The following is a 19,837-nucleotide window of genomic DNA, read 5'->3' as shown; positions in this document are numbered from 1 at the left end:
CCGCGTCCTCGGCCCTCCGTTCCAGCACCTTCAAACGATCCATCACCTCCGTCATCTGCGCCTTCACCGCTGCATGGCTCGGGGCCAATTCTTGAACCGTGATCTCCACGGATTTCACTCTGTCCTTGAGCTTATCGTGGTCAGCTTTTAGGAGGCCCAAGCCCGTCGCCACCTGGGCTATGTCCTGCTGCAAAGCGTCCTTTGTGGTGGCGATGGCCTCCAGGATACGGTCCTGCATCCGTTGTAGGGCCGACTGGTCTCAATCCGCTCCTTCCGCGGCTTCTGTATCGGTCGCACCATCTCCCTTCCCTTTCGGCTTCCCCATCTGGGCCGGCACGAGCGGTGGCCTCCAAAGCTGTCTCTGCCCCCGCTCCGCACGTCGCCGGGCTTCGCCCTCAGGAAGGTCCCCCTGCAGCAGTAGCGGAGAAGGCCCGCCGCGTTCCGTGCCTGGGGCACTGCTCTAGTCTCCGGATCCAAGGCTGCCTCTAGGGAGCAGGGTGTTCGATCGACCGCTAATCCGGCTGGCGCCAGTCGTGCTCAGAGGCCCGGGGCCATCGTCACTGGGTCGCCGCCATGTTGTCGCCGCCACTACCAAGGGTTCGGATCCCAACCACCGCCGGTGGCGCGCTAGAGGTCCACTCCAACACCCCGAGAGGGGCGCGATGCAGCCGCTAACACCTTCTATCTGTGGAGGTAGCAGCCCTTAATGTGACTCCGGGCCAGCGACTCCGTCGTCCCTGTGCCTCATGCCACCGCCGCCATTTTAGGTCGAGGACTTCACGCCTGAGTTCAGCTTTCAGAGTCAGATATCGGGCTTGGAATGGCCCCGAGTCGTCCGCCGTCGGCGCCGGACCCTCCGTGGTACCTTCCAGTGTCGGATTATACCGATTTCATCGGGGTTCGATCAGATATTCAGGATATTTTTCGGGATCGGGCGCGGAGCTCCGAGCTCACGCTGCCTACCTCCTCGGCATCCAAGCCACGCCCCCCCTCAGACAGGAGCACCATACCAGATAGAGGAAGCTCATGTTTCACAAGAGCTATTTCTAGGCTTGCACAGGTTTTACAGGCTCAGAAGGCAAACTCCCCCGCAGAAAACACAGATCTAACCAGCTACAGGGGTAACAGCCTGCAGAACTATTCCTCAGATGTAGCTAGATTCAGTGGGTCTCAATCAGCCGGACTATCCCTCCGAATGAAAAGGGTTTACAGCCTCATCCATATCTCAGACAGCTGTGCTATGCCTCTGGATACAAAGATCTAACCAGCTCCAGTCACCTATTGCACAGAGTAAAAAGGACTTACAGACACAGCCATTACCCCCAGGTCCCTCCGTCCTCGACACCTTCATGCGCACAAGTGGAGATAACCATCTCCACTTGTGAGTATGAAGGTGTCGAGGACTACGGGACCCGGAGTAATGAAGATAACCGGTAAGTAATAGGACATTACCCCCAGGTCCCTCCGTCCTCGACACCTTCATACTCACAAGTGGAGATGGTTATCTCCACTTGTGCGCATGAAGGTGTCGAGGACTACGGGACCCGGAGTAATGAAGATTACCGGTAAGTAATAGGACAGTTATCAGACAGCCGTGCTACCCCTCAGGATACATAGGACTCGCAGCCCTAGTCAAGTCTCAATCAACAATCTGAAAAAGTAACTTAATGATTTGCAAATTGTGTTTGCCTGTCAATATACATTGGCTGTATAGGGTTGACACATTTTTACATTAAGTATTTTAAGTTAAAACAGAAAAAGTCACAGTTATCTTGTGCTGCAAACATAGGCAAATGTATATTTATTTCTAATGATGTGAGATTTTTTTTAAGGAAAAGTAATTTTGTTTTCGGGTTCGGTCAATATTAATAGCACATCTAACAGCACAGCATTGTTTTTGTAAATAATATTTTTTATGCACATCGAGAATTTAAAAAGATAAAGAAAATATAAGGAGAAAACAAATCTTACAAGCCCCAGAGAGACAAGACATCTTTAATGTTGCTCATTTTATTTGTACTCATGTCACAGACAATGGGCCTGTTGAGTGGAATCACTTTAGTTATCTGGCTTTGACCAGAGCAGACAGAAAAGAGGCAAAGCAGACAGTTCGGAAAAAACCATCACTTCAATGCTGAAATCACATGGGGATGTTGTTGGCTGTTAGAACTGATAGATCGGATAACCAGAAGAAGCTTAAAGGGAAATTGTAGAACAGCAGAGTTAAAACACAATAGTGGGCCACTTCACAAAACCACACAATTAAACTCTTTCACTCCAATCGATCTTTCAGATATGAAGCAATAGCTTAAGATACAACAACGTTCTGCAGACAGGAGAGAGTATTTGCTACATAAGAAGAGTGAGGAAATGGAATTAGAGTAAATGTAAAGATACAGATTATTTATAGAGAGATTCTTCATGATTAAGAAGAGGAGTGACAGGACAAGGAAAATAGAGAAGTGAGAGAAAGAATCAAGACCACCTTACTTTTTTGTTTGTTTTTTCTTTTGAGAGACAACGGGAGCAAGGGGGCAAGGGTGGCAGAACTGAACCATGGTGCATAAAAGTGGAAAATAAAAAAGCAAAGAATGAAGCCCTCAGAAGCCAAACACAGAGAAGAAGAATGAACTGTTATTCAATGATGATATAAGGACTGTTAGACCTGATAGCTTTAGGATGGTCATCCCCAAAACTTTTTTGCAAGCTTGCCTTCGATTTTGCTGGATTTTTGCTTCTGTTGGCCTTACAAGTATGTGCAAATTACCACTACTAATCAGTGCTAAAGTGCTTGCGTAACATCCCAAAACATGGTTTGATTGATATACCTCTAGTTGGCATTTTTAATGTACCCAGAAGCACGTAATAGAGTGCACTGCATATGCCCTGGTCCAGTAAATTAAATACTACTAGTGGGTCTGTGGCACTAAGTAGCCCTTTAACTGTGTCACATGCCTGCTGTTGCAGAGCCTGTGTTTGCAGTTTTAACCTTCCATGTCGACCTGTCGCGTTCAAACCTCTTGCCAGGCCCAAACCTTCCTTTTTAATACATATAAGTCCCCCAAGGGTAGACCTTGGACAGCTGGAGGGCAGAGTGCAATATATTTAAAAAGCAGCACATGTGCTTTTAAATTTTTACATGTCCTGATAGTGAAAACTCCTAAATTAGGGGCCGATAAGAATTGCGGTGAATCCGCATCCTCCGGGCCGGCGGAAGCCACCGCCGCCCCGGAGGATGCAGATTCACCGCTGCGGTGATTCTAAAGACCCCCCCGCCAGATTAGGATGGCTGGGGGGTCATCGGCGGATGGGAAGTCCGTCCGCTGCTTTTCTGCCGTAGTCGCCTTCCGACCGCGGCGGAAAAGCTCTAACATGGTGGCGGTGTCTATCAGACATATTAGGATTTGCATTGGGACAATGCCGCCGCGAAAAGGCATATGGTCTTGTCTTTGGGGGCCCGTTGCGGGCCCCCAGGGTGATGGGGGGGGCGGTTGGTGCACATTGGGGGTACCTATGGTACCACCCTGCATTTACATGCACAAAGCGGCAGGCACCGCGCGATGCCTGCCGCTTTGTGCATGTAAATGTAAAACATGCTTTTTTAACCTTGCGGTGGGTGCTACTTCAAGCAGCACTCGCCGCAAGGTTAAAGAACCAGGGTGGCGGTCACATCCTAATTGCACCGGAGGGACCGCCGCTGCCCCTGCGGACGGTCCCTCCACCTCGGGGGTGGCGGACGGACGCAGGTCCGTCCGCCATCCTAATGAGGCCCTTAGTTTTTCACGAATGCAAGGTCTATATGTCCCATAGGATAACATTGCGATTACCTTATTACACTTTATACGCGTAATTTCCAAATGGGAAGATATAACTGGTTCATGTTTGTGTCTCTGGAATCCTAATTAAAAATCCTAACTCATGGTGATGTCGGATTTTCAATTACAATTCTGAAAATGCCGCTTTGAAAAGTTATATATGTCAAGCTTCACCTCTGCCTGGATGTGCTTTTCCTCATTTTTGGAATTCACAAACATTCTCAGGGTTACGCTGGGAAGGATGCTCCAGGCACAGGTTTCAAGGTGTAATTTTAGGATGGTAATGTGACCTTTCCAGCAGGATCCTATTCTAGCTGTCTGAGTTGTCTATAGTGAAAAGGTAAATATGAACCACTGCTCAAATAGAGGTTTTTTTTCTCCACATAGAATTTTGTTTAATCCTATGGTGAAAGCCCTTTCTTCTCCACTCTTCAGAAAATCTCTTGGGTGATGTATTCTCCTGCGGGCCCTGGAATAAGATTAATAACAAAATTGTTCTGGTGTAAACATTTGTGACCCTTTCGAGGTCAGAAAGGGGCAGGACAGGAGTTTGGGAATGGCCACAAAAATGTTCAAATTTGTATGCGCACACAAATCGCCAAATCAAACAACTTTGTAACCATTGATGGGTGTTTACGGTGATGCCGATCTTTGCATTCATAGGAGAGATCACGGCACTTGTGAATGGGTTTAAGCGTGACCGGAGTCTGTTTTTGAATTTTTGGAAGGCATAAAAAAGTACATTTGATCAGAAACATATTTTTAATAGGTAGATTCAATGGTAAAATCAGATTAGGACCATATTTACTTTTGTGACTAGACCGCAATGAGTTATTGCTTGAACATCAAGAAATAAAGCATGCACTTCTTCTCTCTTTTACTTTCATTGTGTGTCTTTCATACAGCCTTGCTCAACAAATGCTAACACAAAATGCTCTGTTGTATAGCAAACAAAAGATAAACATATCAGTTTGCTTATCTGTGCCAGACAAAAGACTAGCCACACCAGCATAAATAATACATATCCATCCGGACATGTTAGTATTTTGCTAACATGTAATGAAAATTCATAGATGTCGGGATGACCTCACCAGTTCAATTCATGTTCTTGCTCGCTTCAACATGTAACCACAAAAGTCAGATCAGACAAGGAGAGGTCAGCCATTTTGCAGCACTCTCTGAGAGCCCTACAGTATATTGTGCAGTGCTGTGGTCTCTTGGGGGAGGTGGTTTCGCAAGGTGGTGGGGCCATGGCACAGTCTCACCGAGAGAGCATGCTCCTCAGGCCTGGAGAACCACAGAGAACCTGAGTAAGAGAGATGACCTAGCATCCAGAGGACAAAGACCCTTCCAGTCTCTTTGTGATGCTACATGAAATAGTGAAACAGCAGAGCTGGGCTGACAGATACAGTTGCAGGGTTGTCTTCCTCTCAACCACTCAGGTTCTCAGCAGAGAGGACAAGCCCCAGCTCAGGGGAAACTTTTTATATCCTATCGGCCTTGCCAATTGTAGAACTCTATAGTATGTAATTAGTGACGGGTCCTTAACAATATGTTAGGGCCTCTCCCTCTATATTGAAATAGTTGCACATTTTAACTGAGCGGCTACTGGCGCATTGAAAGGCAGTAGATCACTTGATCACTTTGCCTTGTAGAATAATGCAGCTCGTCTTTTCCTGATCCTGCCTTTGAGGCCTCTACAAGTCAGGGGAGCGGAGCAGTGCCAGGGGTAGCGAGGAACAAGCCGGTAATCGCAAATGTGCCTCTGCTGGCCGTAAACCACGTCCATGCCCCTGCCCTGGCACACAACAGTGTGGTTGAGAAGCTACTTCAAAGCGCCAGGCATAAACAGAATCAAAATTGGCCAAGTGGAGGAGGAGCCAAGATGGCCGCGGAGACGGACGTGTAGTCTCCCGGCTCCCCGAGCCTTTGTTCCCCGCAGCACTATCCTGTCCCTTCTCCTGCATACCGCTACCGTGGGAGGTAGACGGCAGCGCGCTGTTGCCGAGGGTGTCTCTCCGGGGTCCCTGCCTGCCTGCGAACCGGTGATACTGTCGGGCGGAGCTGTCAGCTTTGTCCAGCCCTGGAACCGGACCCGAGTCACGGTGCGCCGTCGGGGACGGCTGGAGCTCTGTGGGCTGGCTGATCTGTAGCGGAACGGGCGTCCAGTGCCCAGCAGCTTGCTGGGGATAAACTCTGCACGGCTTTTGGTGGATCTAAGACGGCGACTGTTTGGAGGTTGCTCCTGCTACATCCCCCCCGTGTGACACTACGGTGAGCCGCTCCGCTTCCCTTACTTGCGCTCGGAGGTGATTTGGCTACCGTGCCTTTCAAATGTGATTGCCCTGTTTAGTGTCGCACGGGGAGAGGAATTGACTTGATGTCGCCCAGTGTCGGCGGGCCCTGACTATTACGGGGGTTGATCCCTGGATTTATACAGTGCACTTCTCCTGCTCGTACGATTGAGCCCCTTGGTGGACCTAACATGGCGTCCGGCTCCTACGTAGCGATGGTGGATTGTGCCCCGAAGCCTGACCGTGTTGCCCTCCTCGGACCCGAGCGCAGTGTTGTTCATCGTGAGGCGTCTCGGCTGGTAGAAGTGAGCGATCTACAGCCTGCTCATTCTTATGCATCTGTCCTTGCCGCACTCGCTGATTTGCGAGCAGAATGGCATGTGAGTACTGCGGCGCTGTGTGACCGGCTGGATAGAGCCGCAGTCGACTTGAGGTGTGAGGTGTCTGCCTATCCTCCGCACTGCTCTCCTCGGCCCACGCTGTGCCAGGGCCGAGATACATTGTTGCTGCACGGGCGCACGACGGAGCAATTATTGGCCAGGGACGATGTTTGCGGCTCGTTATCCGCCAGTGATGCTACAGTGTTGCCACTTTTGCCTGATCTTTCGACTTCGCTTGCAGCCTCAGTGCCCCTGCTCATGGGGCCGCCGTCGCAGCGATTGGATCTACTGACTGCCTACGACCTGCAAGCTGCGCTCCTGCTCCTTAGTACTATACAACATTTGAGACTTGTGAGGGCACCGCTCCTTTGGACATTCGGTACTCTATGTGATTGGCATTCTCCATCTTGTGTGTGGGAGTCTTCTCATTACTGAGGGCGGCCATTTTACTCCTTTGTTCTGTCCGGGGCGGGTCCTCCTTGGTGGCCATCTTCAGGGAGACGCATACGTTCTGGTCAGGGCTAGGAGGCCTTCCTCTACCTACAGTGTTTGAGTGGCGGCTGGTGACTTGATATGTGGCGCTCTCTCAACGCGTGCTGTGACCTGTGGGATATCTCGCCCTATCAATTTGAACTTGCTGCGATTTGATTCTGTTATTGCATATGGGGTGGACAACGATTTACGGCTGGGGTGTCCGGGTGGCCTGTTTGGGGTGGGCTCCTCCCCACTTTTGTGTTCATTGGGAATTATAGATTAGAGTTTCTTTTCTTATTCCCTATATTTCAGGTGTTTTACTTATTCTTCCTTTTCTCCACTTTCTTTCCTTTCTATATTTCGGGTTTATTGGGCGACAGACACACTGCTGGGGGGGGGGGGTAGGCCGTAGCCTCTGCATGCGTGTAGGGTGGTGGGTTGGGGGATGGGATTTAGTTTTGTTTTCGGTTTCTATGGTGCCTTATTTTTCTTCTCTGTTATTATTTTATTCTTTATTCCAACTTGGGTCCGTGACTGAGGCGGGTTCGGGATGGGTGGCGGTGGATAATGTGATGACGCTGGGTGTGTGACTCCTTTTGCACAGTTTTTGAGCCGCCATGCTGCTGGAAGGGACTTGAATGTTGAGTATTTTGATTCTGTGGTTAAAATAGTTGCTACGATTACGACAAGTCAACTCGGATTCCGTTTCTTTGCTTATTGTGTATGTAAAATTAAAATGTCTACTTTCATAGTTGCCAAAAAATTTAAAACTAACCTTCATTACTCCTGGGACACAGTACCGTGATGACCTACAGTGTAACTCTTGAATACTCGCCGATTGTACTTATGTGTTACTGTGTCACCATACTGCTTGCTTATGTGCTTTAAATGTGTCCGAGGCCGGCCAATGGGTTGTGGGCCCGTATTTGTCCTTTTATTACTGCACAATAAAGGTTTCCAAAAATTTAAAAAAAAAAAAAATTGGCCAAGTGACCTATTTTCTTTGTTGAAGAGCTGTTTCAGCCACTTCCGGGTGAGGTTCTAGAGAGCAAGAATCCCGGATGATGAGCATTCTGTGTCTGAGTCATCCATAGTAACACTTGGTGTTGTGGTTTGTAAAAGCTCTTAACTATCCCCATCACAGCAACATTTGAAAATGTTCAATATTTTTGTTTAAATAAGAAGAAAAACAAGACCCACCCTTTTTGCTTTTAATATCATTGTTGTATCGTCTTTTCCTGCTATTTGGCCTGTCTGCGCTCAAAAGCACCTGCCAGTGCACGTGCAAGGCCGCCACCCGAGGCGTGGTCAACAACAGAGGCAACCTCAATCTTCAAAATCGAACGAGGCCCCGACCAAATTTGTGAATTTGTACTGGTGGTTTGGGGTGAGGGGGGCTGGTATTGGGTAGAGTGTTGGGAAGGAAGTTGTAAGGAATCGGCCAGGGTTGCGGTTCACAGGAAGTTGATCACTCCTATTTCTACGGACCACGCACACAAAATGGTGATGCTTGCTGCTGCTAAAAATGTGTTTCAATGGATTGTAGAAGGTTGACGGCGATTTGATGTTATTTGTGCATCATATTTAAAATCTTGGGCTAGTCTTCAAAATAAGCCCAGGTTTTCGACCGCAAACCAAGTGTATGAGTAGTTTAGTAGGGTCGGTTATTGTCCTCTGCGCTCTAGTACTTGTGTGCCTGCTTTTCCGTTATAAATTCAAAACCTGTGATTTTAAAACTAAAACTTGCACCTACCCTGGCATTCACCGCGCTGCAGTTGAAAGGCAGCTGCGGGATATTTAGTTGTGGCGCCGCCATTCACGGGACACCGAGGACACGCCCACTTACACCTGGCCACGCCCCCTCCCTACTACTCACCCTTATTTAATATGTGCATTTCCCGGACGCGCAGCGGACGAGCGCAGCGGGCGCGCCTAAGGCAAGCCCGTCTGCGCCCGTCCGCAACCAGACCGGGGCCGGGCATGCTGCCGGGGAGAATGCATTCAGAGATAGAATTGTCTGGTCGCGCAAAAACTTATGGTCCCTAAACACCTTGGCCGATACCAGCGCTCACAGCATTGACCCTGGGTCCTCCCCTCTTCCCCATGTTTGTAAGACCTGCGGTTCATCATTAGGCACAACGGTCGGTAGGAGGGCTGATGGGTGCATTAAACCCAAACCACCGATCAGCAAAGACATTAGAGCGGGACTACTGAATTGTAGATCCCTCGCAAAACATGCAGATGACATTTGGCTACTTTTGGAGAGACACCAGTGGGATGTGTTGTTTCTGACAGAAACTTGGCTCAATGATGATAACATGACCGCCATTGCACTGGCTATCCCCCCTGGGTATAAAATGTGCTTTTCCAACAGGTTAGGCGATAAAAGAGGAGGGGGAGTGGCTGTCATATTCAAAGAACAGCTCACACTCACCTCCTCTGCCCCCACGTCCATTCAGGGTCTAGAGGGATTACATTTCTGTTTCCAGGTGGGGGCTCAGTTATCTCTGGCGGGATTAGTTATTTACCGTCCCCCGGGGAGGGAAGAGCCCATCCTGACCACTCTGATGGATATTATTATCCAGAGCTCCCTCTCTCACCCTCAGTTTCTTGTCGTCGGTGACTTCAATATTCACATGGACATGGCAGATTGTCCCTCAGCAGACTTCACTGAATTCAGCCGACCTTAGACCTATTAACAAGGCCCCACACATAGTGCGGGACATACGCTCGACCTTATATTCTCTAACATCACTAATGTGTTGGCAGACACGCCGATACCTTTGACTTGGTCAGACCATTCTCTGATACCTTTTCTACTTAAAGTAACGGTGGACAAACCGATGACAAGCAAGTGCTCTTTTATGAAGAGACAATGGAGCAAGCTGACCCCAGCTACTATGGGACCAGCTCTCGCTGACAATCTGCCGACCCTTACTTCCAATGCTGACACCGACGCTCTATTACTTAATGACTGGATCAGGAACATGATAACATCTATTGCCCCGGCAACAGTCGCAATATCTAAACGAGACTCCCCATCTGCCCCCTGGTTCTCTCAGGAGCTCAGATTGAAAAATCGGATTGCAAAAGGCTGGAGCGACTCTGGAGGCAAAATTATGATCCTGTAGAGAAGGCCCGCTACAAGGATGCATCGAAAAAACTGCATAAAGCCATTAGGAAAGCAAAAAAACAGTTCTATGCAAAATCAATTTATCAAGCTGAACACTCAAACAAAGAAACCTTCAGAATAGTTCAGTCATTTTTCAAACCTATATGCATCGAGAGGGAAGTTCCCCCGTCAATCTCGTTTTGCAATAACATCTCGGACTTTTTTGACTCTAAAATTAAGAAAGTGTACGAGTCTTTTGGCCCAGAGAAGATCACGGTAAAATCCGATCTAGCAGATACAACATTGGACCTTGCTATTCTGACACAATTTGATTTAATAGACCTAAACACGGTCAAGCTTGAACTAAGTCGGTGCAAATCTGGCTCGCCAGACGATCCTTGCCCCCCTAAACTGTGGAGTCGCATAGCTGACCCTGTGGCCCCTATCATTCAGCACATATGGAATCTGTCCATTTCTTCGGGGGTGTTCCCAAATACCTGGAAACATGCCACTCTCCTTCCCTTAAAAAAAAAAACCAATGGAGACCCCAAGGATCTCAATAACCTCCGTCCGATCTCTCTCCTTGCAGCACCGGGTAAAATGCTTGAGAAAGTTATTCAGCGGCAACTAAATCAATTTATTGAGCACAATAAAATCCTACACGAGACGCAATCAGGCTTTAGACCCGGATTTAGCACTGAGACGGCTCTAATTGAGGTGGCAGAGTCAGTGAGGTGGTCGATGGATTCGGGAGACTCAGCGATGCTGGTGCTCCTGGATCTGTCGTCCGCCTTCGATGCGGTCGACCACGCTATACTGCTGACACGACTGGCGGAGATAGGTATGCAGGACCAGGCATTGGAGTGGTTACAGTCGTATCTGACCCAGAGAACTCAGAAGGTGGCACTAAGGAACGTCTCCTCTACACCTAAAACCCTGAGCTGTGGTGTCCCACAGGGTTCGGCCCTGAGCCCACTCTTATTTAATGTTTACCTGGCTCCACTCTTCACGCTGATCGCCAATTGGGGGATCAAGGCAATCTCATACGCCGATGACACCCAATTGGTGTTCCCATATTCAGAAGTGTCAGAGGCATCCTTTCAGAGCTTTAAGGGGTGCCTACAAGACGTGGCCTGCTGGATGAACACTAATAAATTAAAACTGAATGCTAGTAAGACAGAGGTGATCTTCTTTGGCAAAACCCCCCCCCTCCGCCACCGGATCTGTGGTGGCCGGCAGAGATGGGACAAGCCCCCTCGCCCAGCCATTCAGCAAGAAATCTAGGGGTGCGGTGGGATGACAAGTTGTCCTTTGTATCACACATCCAGCAAGTTACTGGCTGCTGTATGAGTAAGCTGAGGAATCTACGTAAGATTCTTCGGCTTCTCCCAGCTAGCTGCCGTAAAACTGTAATCCACGCCACAGTTACATCCAGGCTGGATTACGCCAACGGTCTGTATCTGGGCCTACCAAAGTACCTTATACAGCAATTGCAACTGGTCCAAAATGCGGCTGCGAGACTTTTAATGAGGATTCCTTTCAAACACTCAGTCTCTCCGTATCTCCTCTCCCTCCATTGGCTACCAGTTGCGTGCAGAATAAAATTCAAAGCACTTACTCTGGCCTTTAGATCTATTTACGGTAACTGCCCAAACTACCTGAAGGATCGACTACCTAGGTACACTCAATCTCGGTCCCTTAGATCCAACAACTATGTCAGACTTGCAGTTCCCAGAGCAAAAAGAGCCCGTCTGGGAGGGCGAACTTTCTCGGCCAACGTGGCGACACTATGGAACTCGCTCCCCCATGCTCTTCAACATGCCCCATCCGAAGTCTGTTTCAAGCATCTGCTGAAAACCTGGCTGTTCACCCAGCCATGCTAGATGCCACCCTCTTCCTGCTTCCGTGGTCATTACATCTTGCTTTCACAGCGCCGGGACACCTCCTCGTGAGGTAGCTGTTCGCGCTATACAAAACTCTGTATTATTATTATTATTATTATTATTATTATTGCAGGTGCCTCGGTACAGTGAAAGCACGCATTGATAAAGACAACCGTTTTGGCTTATGTATAGTGAAAGGATGTTACCAAGTTTTACTAAGACACAATGGAGCATATTTACAAGCCCCTCCTGCTGCTGGTGCGTCTCTTTTTTTGATGCACCAACTGTTCACTGTGGTACTCCATATTTACAAGGCCACGTAAAGCCACCCTGCGTGGCTTTTCGCTGCCTTGTAAACATGCCCCCTTTTCACGCAGCACTTGCATGAAAGCGGCGTGCAATGGTGTTGCTGTGGGTGTTCCCACGCAACACTCATGTATTCTACCGCATTCCCAGATTTACAGCGTTTCATAAACCTTGGAATGCGTCAGAATCCTACGCCTCTCCAGGGGATGCATAAGGAGGTGCAACGAGGAGAAATAATTGTATTTCTCGTTTTCTCATCTTTCTATGTGTGCTGCATTCTGCAGCACACATAGAAAGAGGAAAACACCTCTTGTGATTGTATTTGTGCAGGAAGGTATCTCTTCCTGCACACAATCATCCCTGCACAAAGTCACCATTGCACCACGGTGCAAGGGTGCCTGCATTGGCGCATGGCAGCCAATCGTGCACCAGTGCAGGGGACAGACAACACATGGATGCGTAATATTGTCGTAAATATTGTATTGTATTGTAATTGCATTTATATAGGGCGTCAAATAGCTACTCCGGGACCCATAAAGGATTAGTGTTGAATTAGTATAGTGAAATATGAAAGTAATTTTAAGTGGTGGATAGGTTAGTCAGTTATTTGGATTCGGAAGGATAGCAGAAGGATATAGCGCTTTTTACCCCTGATGGGGTGTTGAAGCACTTTTTTTGGCAAGTAGCACACTACTCCGGAATCCCATAAAGGATTAGTGGTGAATTAGCATGGTGAAATATGAAAGTAGTGGTGGATATTAGTCAGTTATTTGGAGTGAGAAGGATAACGGAGGGATAGAAGGGGAAGAAAGATTTGCATTCATATAGCACCTGTTACCCCTGATGGGTGTTGAAGCGCTTTTCTGCCGAGTAGCACGCTACTCCGGAACCCATAAAGGATTAGTGTTGAAAATGTGTATAGTGAAATATGAAGTAAATTGAGTGGTGGATATGTTATTCAGTTATTTGGATAGAGAAGGGTAGGCGGCGGAATAGAAGAGGGAAAGAGGTTTGTATTTATATAGTGCTTGCTTCCCCTGATGGGGTTTTGAAGCGCTTTTTTGGCGAGTATCATGCTACTCTGGAACCCATAAAGATTAGTGTTGAATTAGTATGGTGAAACATGAAAGTAATTTGAGTGGTGGATATGTTAGTCAATTATTTGGATTGAGAAGGGTTGGGGAGGGGTGAAAAAGGGAAAAAGGTTTACATTTATATATTGCTTATAACCCTGATGGGGTGTTGAAACGCTTTATTGATGAGTAGCACGCTACTCTGAAACCCATAAAGGATTAGTGGTGAATTAGTATAGTGAAATATGGAATTTGAGAAGTGAACATGTTAGTCTGTTATTTTAATTGCAAAGGATAGTGGATGGATAGAAGAGTGAAGGATTTAGATATGTCTTTTGGGGGGTCATAGCAGTAGAGGAGGCTTTTGGATGAGTAAAAAGGGGTTCAATATAACGCATCCCTGTGCTTTGAAAGTGATGCAGCGCTGCACAGCCAATTGGCTTGCGGCACCGCATTGTGTTATTTTCTTGTAAATAAGGCCAACAGCACATCAAATACAGCAATAGTGCATACTTCCATAGCACACAGACAGAGTATAGGACAGATAGCAGTGGCGCACTGCCAACCTTCCTCGTGCACACACAGAACCGGTACAGCATGTGCAGAAGCAGTGCATGCCTCCATTACCAGTCTGAGTATCTTTGAGTTCTCAAAATGTATGTAGGTCTGGGAATAAGTGGGAAATAATCCAAAAATAATGAGCAACCTCCCACGCGACCGAGAGAAGTGTGGCTCAATGATTAGAGCGGCAGACCCTGATGGAGAGGCCTAGCCCGGGACCAGGGTTCAATTCCCCGCCTCGGCGGGTCTTGGCCTCAAAATTCCACGGACCTAATCATTCTCGCCTCGGTGCCTATTCCAATCATGGAGTCCCACTCTGCAACTCTGGACAATAGCTTGCTTAATCTCCACAACGGCTTCCACAACGCTAAGGATGCCTGGCCTCCACCTTGGGGGTGCCCAGGACTGGACGCCCCACAGGGAAAGCCAGGATGGGTTCCACAGCGGTATTCGTACAAGCGCCTTGAGACCCTTGCGGGTGAGTAGTGCGCTATACAAGTATCAATTTACATTTACATTTACCTTAATTTCTTTGGTACTAGCTAACGTGTAGCATTGACGCATGATTTCTCCACACATAAATCAATATTTCATATTTCATTTATTTTATTAACATCATTAAAAACAGTTGAATAATGATCATGCGTCTCATTATAACATTTCTTTTACATTATTTCTCATACCCAATATATCAACAAATCTAATTGTACATTTTCTTGTGATAATCATGATCCATGTGTAATATGTATATACAAAAAATCATTGACATATCATCTTTAGACACTAAAACCACTTTCCAGACAAAAAATTGTTTCCCCAATCTCACACCTCATTCACATAATTCACACTCATATCACTGACGCATACTACACGCATTCCTACCCCCCAGTACAACACTGCACGCACAGACGGAAAATACTTGGGGTGAGATAATCAACCCTCAAATGCTGTGCTGGTAACTGGGACATCACATTATCTGGGTCACGTACATTTCAATGGACATAACAAATTGTCTCCATCTTCATCAGGACCTTTTGGTTCTTAATTTTCATATAGGTGGAAAGTAGGGGATCTGTTGTCACCCGTCCTGTGGAGTCACACTCTAGTGTAGGGAAATAGTCATGGCGACAAGGATATATGTTTCTGAAATCATGTGCGAACTTCCCAATGTGGCTATTTTCTATTTTACCGTGGAGGAACCTCCGATTTCACATATATGTGAAGGAACCTCTAAAAATTCTGACACGGAGACTTTTGTTATCCAATCCGCAATGTTTCGAATTATTGTTTCATTTTAGACAAACTCGTAGCATGCTTGTAGAGTCTCTTGAGAACTGAATGGACGGAGAGGCAGAGAGCCCTATGCAATATGATCCACATATTGCATGGGATGAATGGACATTGCTATGAATTAAAAAGCCTGAACCTTCACTTTTTGCGATTTTGGGTGTAGTTTAAGTCAGTTTGAGGTGCTGGAGAAGTTGGTGCCAGGTAAACATTGAGGTGTGGGTGAGGCAAAGTTGAGGAGAGGTCAAGGGGAGGTTGTGGGAAGTAGAGATGAGTTTCGGGAGAAAAGGGACTATGGTGCAGGTGCTGTTGAAGTGAAGTAACAATAAGGCTGAAGTGAGGTCGAGTTGAAGTGAAACTGCTGACAAAGAGCAGGAGGGAGGAAGGCAAGATGATTTTTGTGTTGCTTTAATGAACCCGGAGTTTGGTTTTACCTTTCTGAAATTGCTACCAACTAATGAGGCTAGGGCTAAGGAGTGGAATTCTCCATGGATATCAACTCACCCAAATGCCAGTGGTAGCGGAAATTATATCACATACCATTTGGCCCTTGCTCCCACTCACATGCACACATGCTTACACATACAGACATATTCACTCATATTCACACTCTCTCTTACATAAGCACACTCTCATTCGCAAGCACACACACAATATACATTTAAAAGCATGTTTTGCATACCTCAGCAGCCAGATAGGGTCCTATTGCAGCTAATTGTACTCCATTTTTTATTGCACTAAAAGTGAAAAATATGCCATTATTTACTAATAGTTAATAATTTCATGTTATTCACTATTGATGCAATAAAAAAAAAAACAGACTGAAACAACGAAAGTGGGAAGTCCATGTTCATTGTGCTCTAGGTCGGCCACCAACAAATCCCTTGGTCCCAACTAGGAAATTGCATCATTACTCATTGGCCAGACCTTCAGCCTCCTATCACCAAATTCCAGTAAATTACCACTATGAGTTTCTTTGGTGAGAGGTCATTCTTTCATTGTCATGGCTTCCTTCCTATGGAACTCTCACACAGAGAACCTAAACAGTTGATGACTGTAAGAAAGTGGATTCTTATATCGGAGTGGTCAGTCACCCATCTCAAGGAATAATCACACTAACTTGTCAGTGTGAACCTCAAAGTCACTAAATTAACCTTTACTCAACGCCCTGTAGCTATGCTACAGAGCAAACAGGCTTAACTTAGGGCAATGAGTAATGTTTTTATTCAGTAGCAAAACAGTAATAAACTCAAAGCTCAAAAAAATTATAATCCCACACCAAATTAGAAAAAATAGAGTAAAATTTATAAACAAATACAATTTAATAAAGAAAATAAAAACAAAATGAGAAAACTACAATAATCCAATACGGGGAATTTGTTTACATTTTAAGTAAAAAATAGTACAAGAATCACTAAGCTCCATTGACAGTCCATGGAAAAGACTGATGGGACCTCGGTGTGCATGCAGACCGACTGTGTTGTAGGACGGATCAGACACAAAGCAAGTTCATCACAGTCGAAGACTTTAGCTTCCGGCTATTTTATGGAGCTCATAATTATCCAGCGGTGAAAGCCTGAAGCTGTATCCATGGAAGGTGCATTGATATCGGACACCTTTGCCATGAGGCCCAACTTGGCTCCGAACATCTTGGAAGTCCAAAAGGTTTCTAACTTCATACTTTTCAGAGTTTCTGGGGCAACTCCTCCAAGTCATTTCTAAGGCTCACAGATCTTCTGGAACAGCACTTAGTGGCAAGGATTCACTCCACCATAGGTAAAAAGCAAGGTCTAGTCCAGGTCAAGTTGGTTTTGATCAGTTGGTCCTTCAGAAAAAAAAGGCCTCTTGCAGCTAGTTATGCGCCTGTCCCAACACAGGAGGTCAGCCAGCTGACCATTGGAGTCCTCTTCTTTGTGCTCGATACTAGCGGGAACATGTACAATCCTTCAAACTCCTTTCAGGTTACAGCAAGCAGGGTCTAGTTCGCTTCTGATTTTTTGCAGGTCCAGAAATTTTCTGAGGAGTGCCTTAAGTTACCACATTTTTTGTTTACAACCCACACTTCACTACCTGCTCCACTGCAACTCAGGTGTTGAAGCACACCCAAGTGACGCTAGGCCACTTGGGTGGGCCCCGATGATGAAGCAAGTCACCACTAGGTGGTGAGTGAGGGGTTTACTTACAAAGGAACAGTGCTTCCTCATCTGGAATAAACCTTCATCCTCTTCATCGGGTAATACTCCTTCAATTTAACTTTTCATGTCATGAGTATATTTCTGCACCATGAACTTTGGACTTATATGAAAGTTAAGTATGTCAGTTAGGGCTAAGCCAATTTCTGCAAGTATAAAGGGGGAGCACATGTACTTTTACTACTATTTAGCAGGGGTAAAGTCAGCAGAGTTTTAAGACCAGCAAAAATAGGGTCCCAAAAAAGACAAAAAATCTAGGGTGGCCATGCAGAAAAATCAGATTTGCTACAATGACCATCTCCCCATTTATAGCTGGCTTTTCACAAGGCAGCCTCGCTCGTTCCCCACTCTCTAGCCCGCCCTCTGGCATTAGCACCATGTGGCCACCTTGTTGGAGTATTTACACTCTACAAATGTACTAAATAAATGAATTAATAATCCTTCATCTGATAAAAATGTATTAACTTTGATTTGCTTTGTGCAAATCCAAAGTATGTAGTTCATTGCATAACCAATAAAACATTGTTGGAAGACAACTAAAATAAGCTTTAGGCCTGTGTCTAATCTGTGAATGCGTGACTACTTATGTGTTCGGCCAGTGACCATAAACTCCAGTGTACAAAAACACTGCAAGACCCTACTCTTTATTCAAATGGACAAGCCTATAGCGAGACCAGATATACCTCGAGGGTGCGCTTTTGGAAGTGGACTGTCCTGTCGTCTATGTAAAATAATGCGATTCGCTTGAGCAAATTTCAAGAAAAAAAACCGAGAGCTAAAAAAAAGAATAAGAATAATGTCAACGTCATCATGCAGAGCTCTGACATGCTGCCTGGCGTCCATCAGACCGGTCCCCTGTGCAAGAGGAGTTATTGTTAAAAATTATACGATCGTCGAGCGCAGTGATCCCGACATGAACCGCTAAAGGATTAACTGGTTCCCAGGGAGCACTTTATTTAGCGCGTTCAGAGCGCGAGGCTCTGGAACTCGTCAAAGATGGAGCCCACAGTTCTCCGACTCGTTGACGGCCTGCCTCATTTCAGCTTAAACCGCGCTGCTTTCACCATGAAATCCATGAACAACAGCGCCGGACTGTCTTAAAGCGCTTTTAATAGCAGGTCTTAGTAGCACCCAAATCAGTTCATTTAATCCACCATGGAAGTAGGGTTAATACCACCACCTCCTTGCAGACACCTTTTCCGGTCCTGAACTTTGTGTGATAGATTTATGCATTCTGGGGTTTGTAGTCGTGCTTTCCTCAGGTGAACTAATTAGACTAACATACCTGGCATCCCTGAGTTGTAGGTAAACGTTTAGGTCTGCAGAAAATAACCTGCCGTGGGGTGGTCGTGCCACCCTGCGTTGAACTATGAAAGCCGAGATTACACCTTCAACAATTTCTTCTCATTTGGTTGCTCAGTCCGAATATGTCTCGGCACCTGGCCTTTCATGTAAGTGACGCCATAGAAAGTGGTACACAAGAAAATACTGCAGGAAGTACATCACAGGAAGTGACAAAAAATAATATGCAGCACTGAGAAGGAGACACAGACTAGAAAGAAATGGGAGACTGTGGGCAAAACTAAGTGTGGTAGATGTGAATGAACAGAAGCTGGTAATTCAGGACTGACTCTTGGCATATGGGTATTTACAAAGGCTATTAGTGGGAATTGATAGTTTGAGATGATGCAAATCAGAGCCTTGCAGTGAGATAGGAGAAGAGATGTGTAGATTGGTAAACTGCCTACCTCTATTTTACTGTGTGGACACAATAGAAAGGAATACCCTGCTTAACCCAGGCCAACACCCCCATATAAATGAGGGAATGCCTTCTTGAGAAAGCGGTGGTACAACTTTACTGCCAGCATGAGCTGTGCTACAGAATGGAGCACACAAGAGTCTGTGGCCTCTTCTGTTTTACCAAAGTGCCTTGTAAGCAGAAAAAGCAGGTTCATGCCCTTATATTGTATTGTATTGTAATTGCATTTATATAGCTCTTACTACCCCTCGGCAAGTAGCACGCTACTCCGGAACCCATAAGGGATTAGTGTTGAATTAGTATAGTGAAATATGAAAGTAATTCGAGTGGTCGATATTAGTCAGTTATTTGGATTGAAAAGGTTAGCAGAGGGATAGAAGAGGGAAAAAGGTTTACATTTATATAGCGCTTGTTGCCCCCGATGGGGTGTTGAAGCGCTTCCCCCCGATGGGGTATTGAAGCCCTTTTTTGGCTAGTAGCACGCTACTCCGGAACCCATTAAAAGATTAGTGTTGAATTAGTATAGTGAAATATGAAAGTAGTTTGAGTGGTCGATATTAGTCAGTTATTTCGATTGAAAAGGATAGTTGAGGGATAGAAGAGGGAAAAAAGTTTGTATTTATATAGCGCTTGTTAACCCTGGTGGGGTGTGAAAGCACTTTTTTGGCGAGTAGCATGCTACTCCTTAACCCATAAGGATT

This window comes from Lissotriton vulgaris, chromosome 2_1, assembly GCF_964263255.1.
Source record: "Lissotriton vulgaris chromosome 2_1, aLisVul1.2, whole genome shotgun sequence".
In the NCBI taxonomy this organism is placed as follows: domain Eukaryota; kingdom Metazoa; phylum Chordata; class Amphibia; order Caudata; family Salamandridae; genus Lissotriton; species Lissotriton vulgaris.
The sequence above is the reverse complement of the archived record's forward strand: the minus strand, read 5'-3'. Positions refer to the sequence as shown.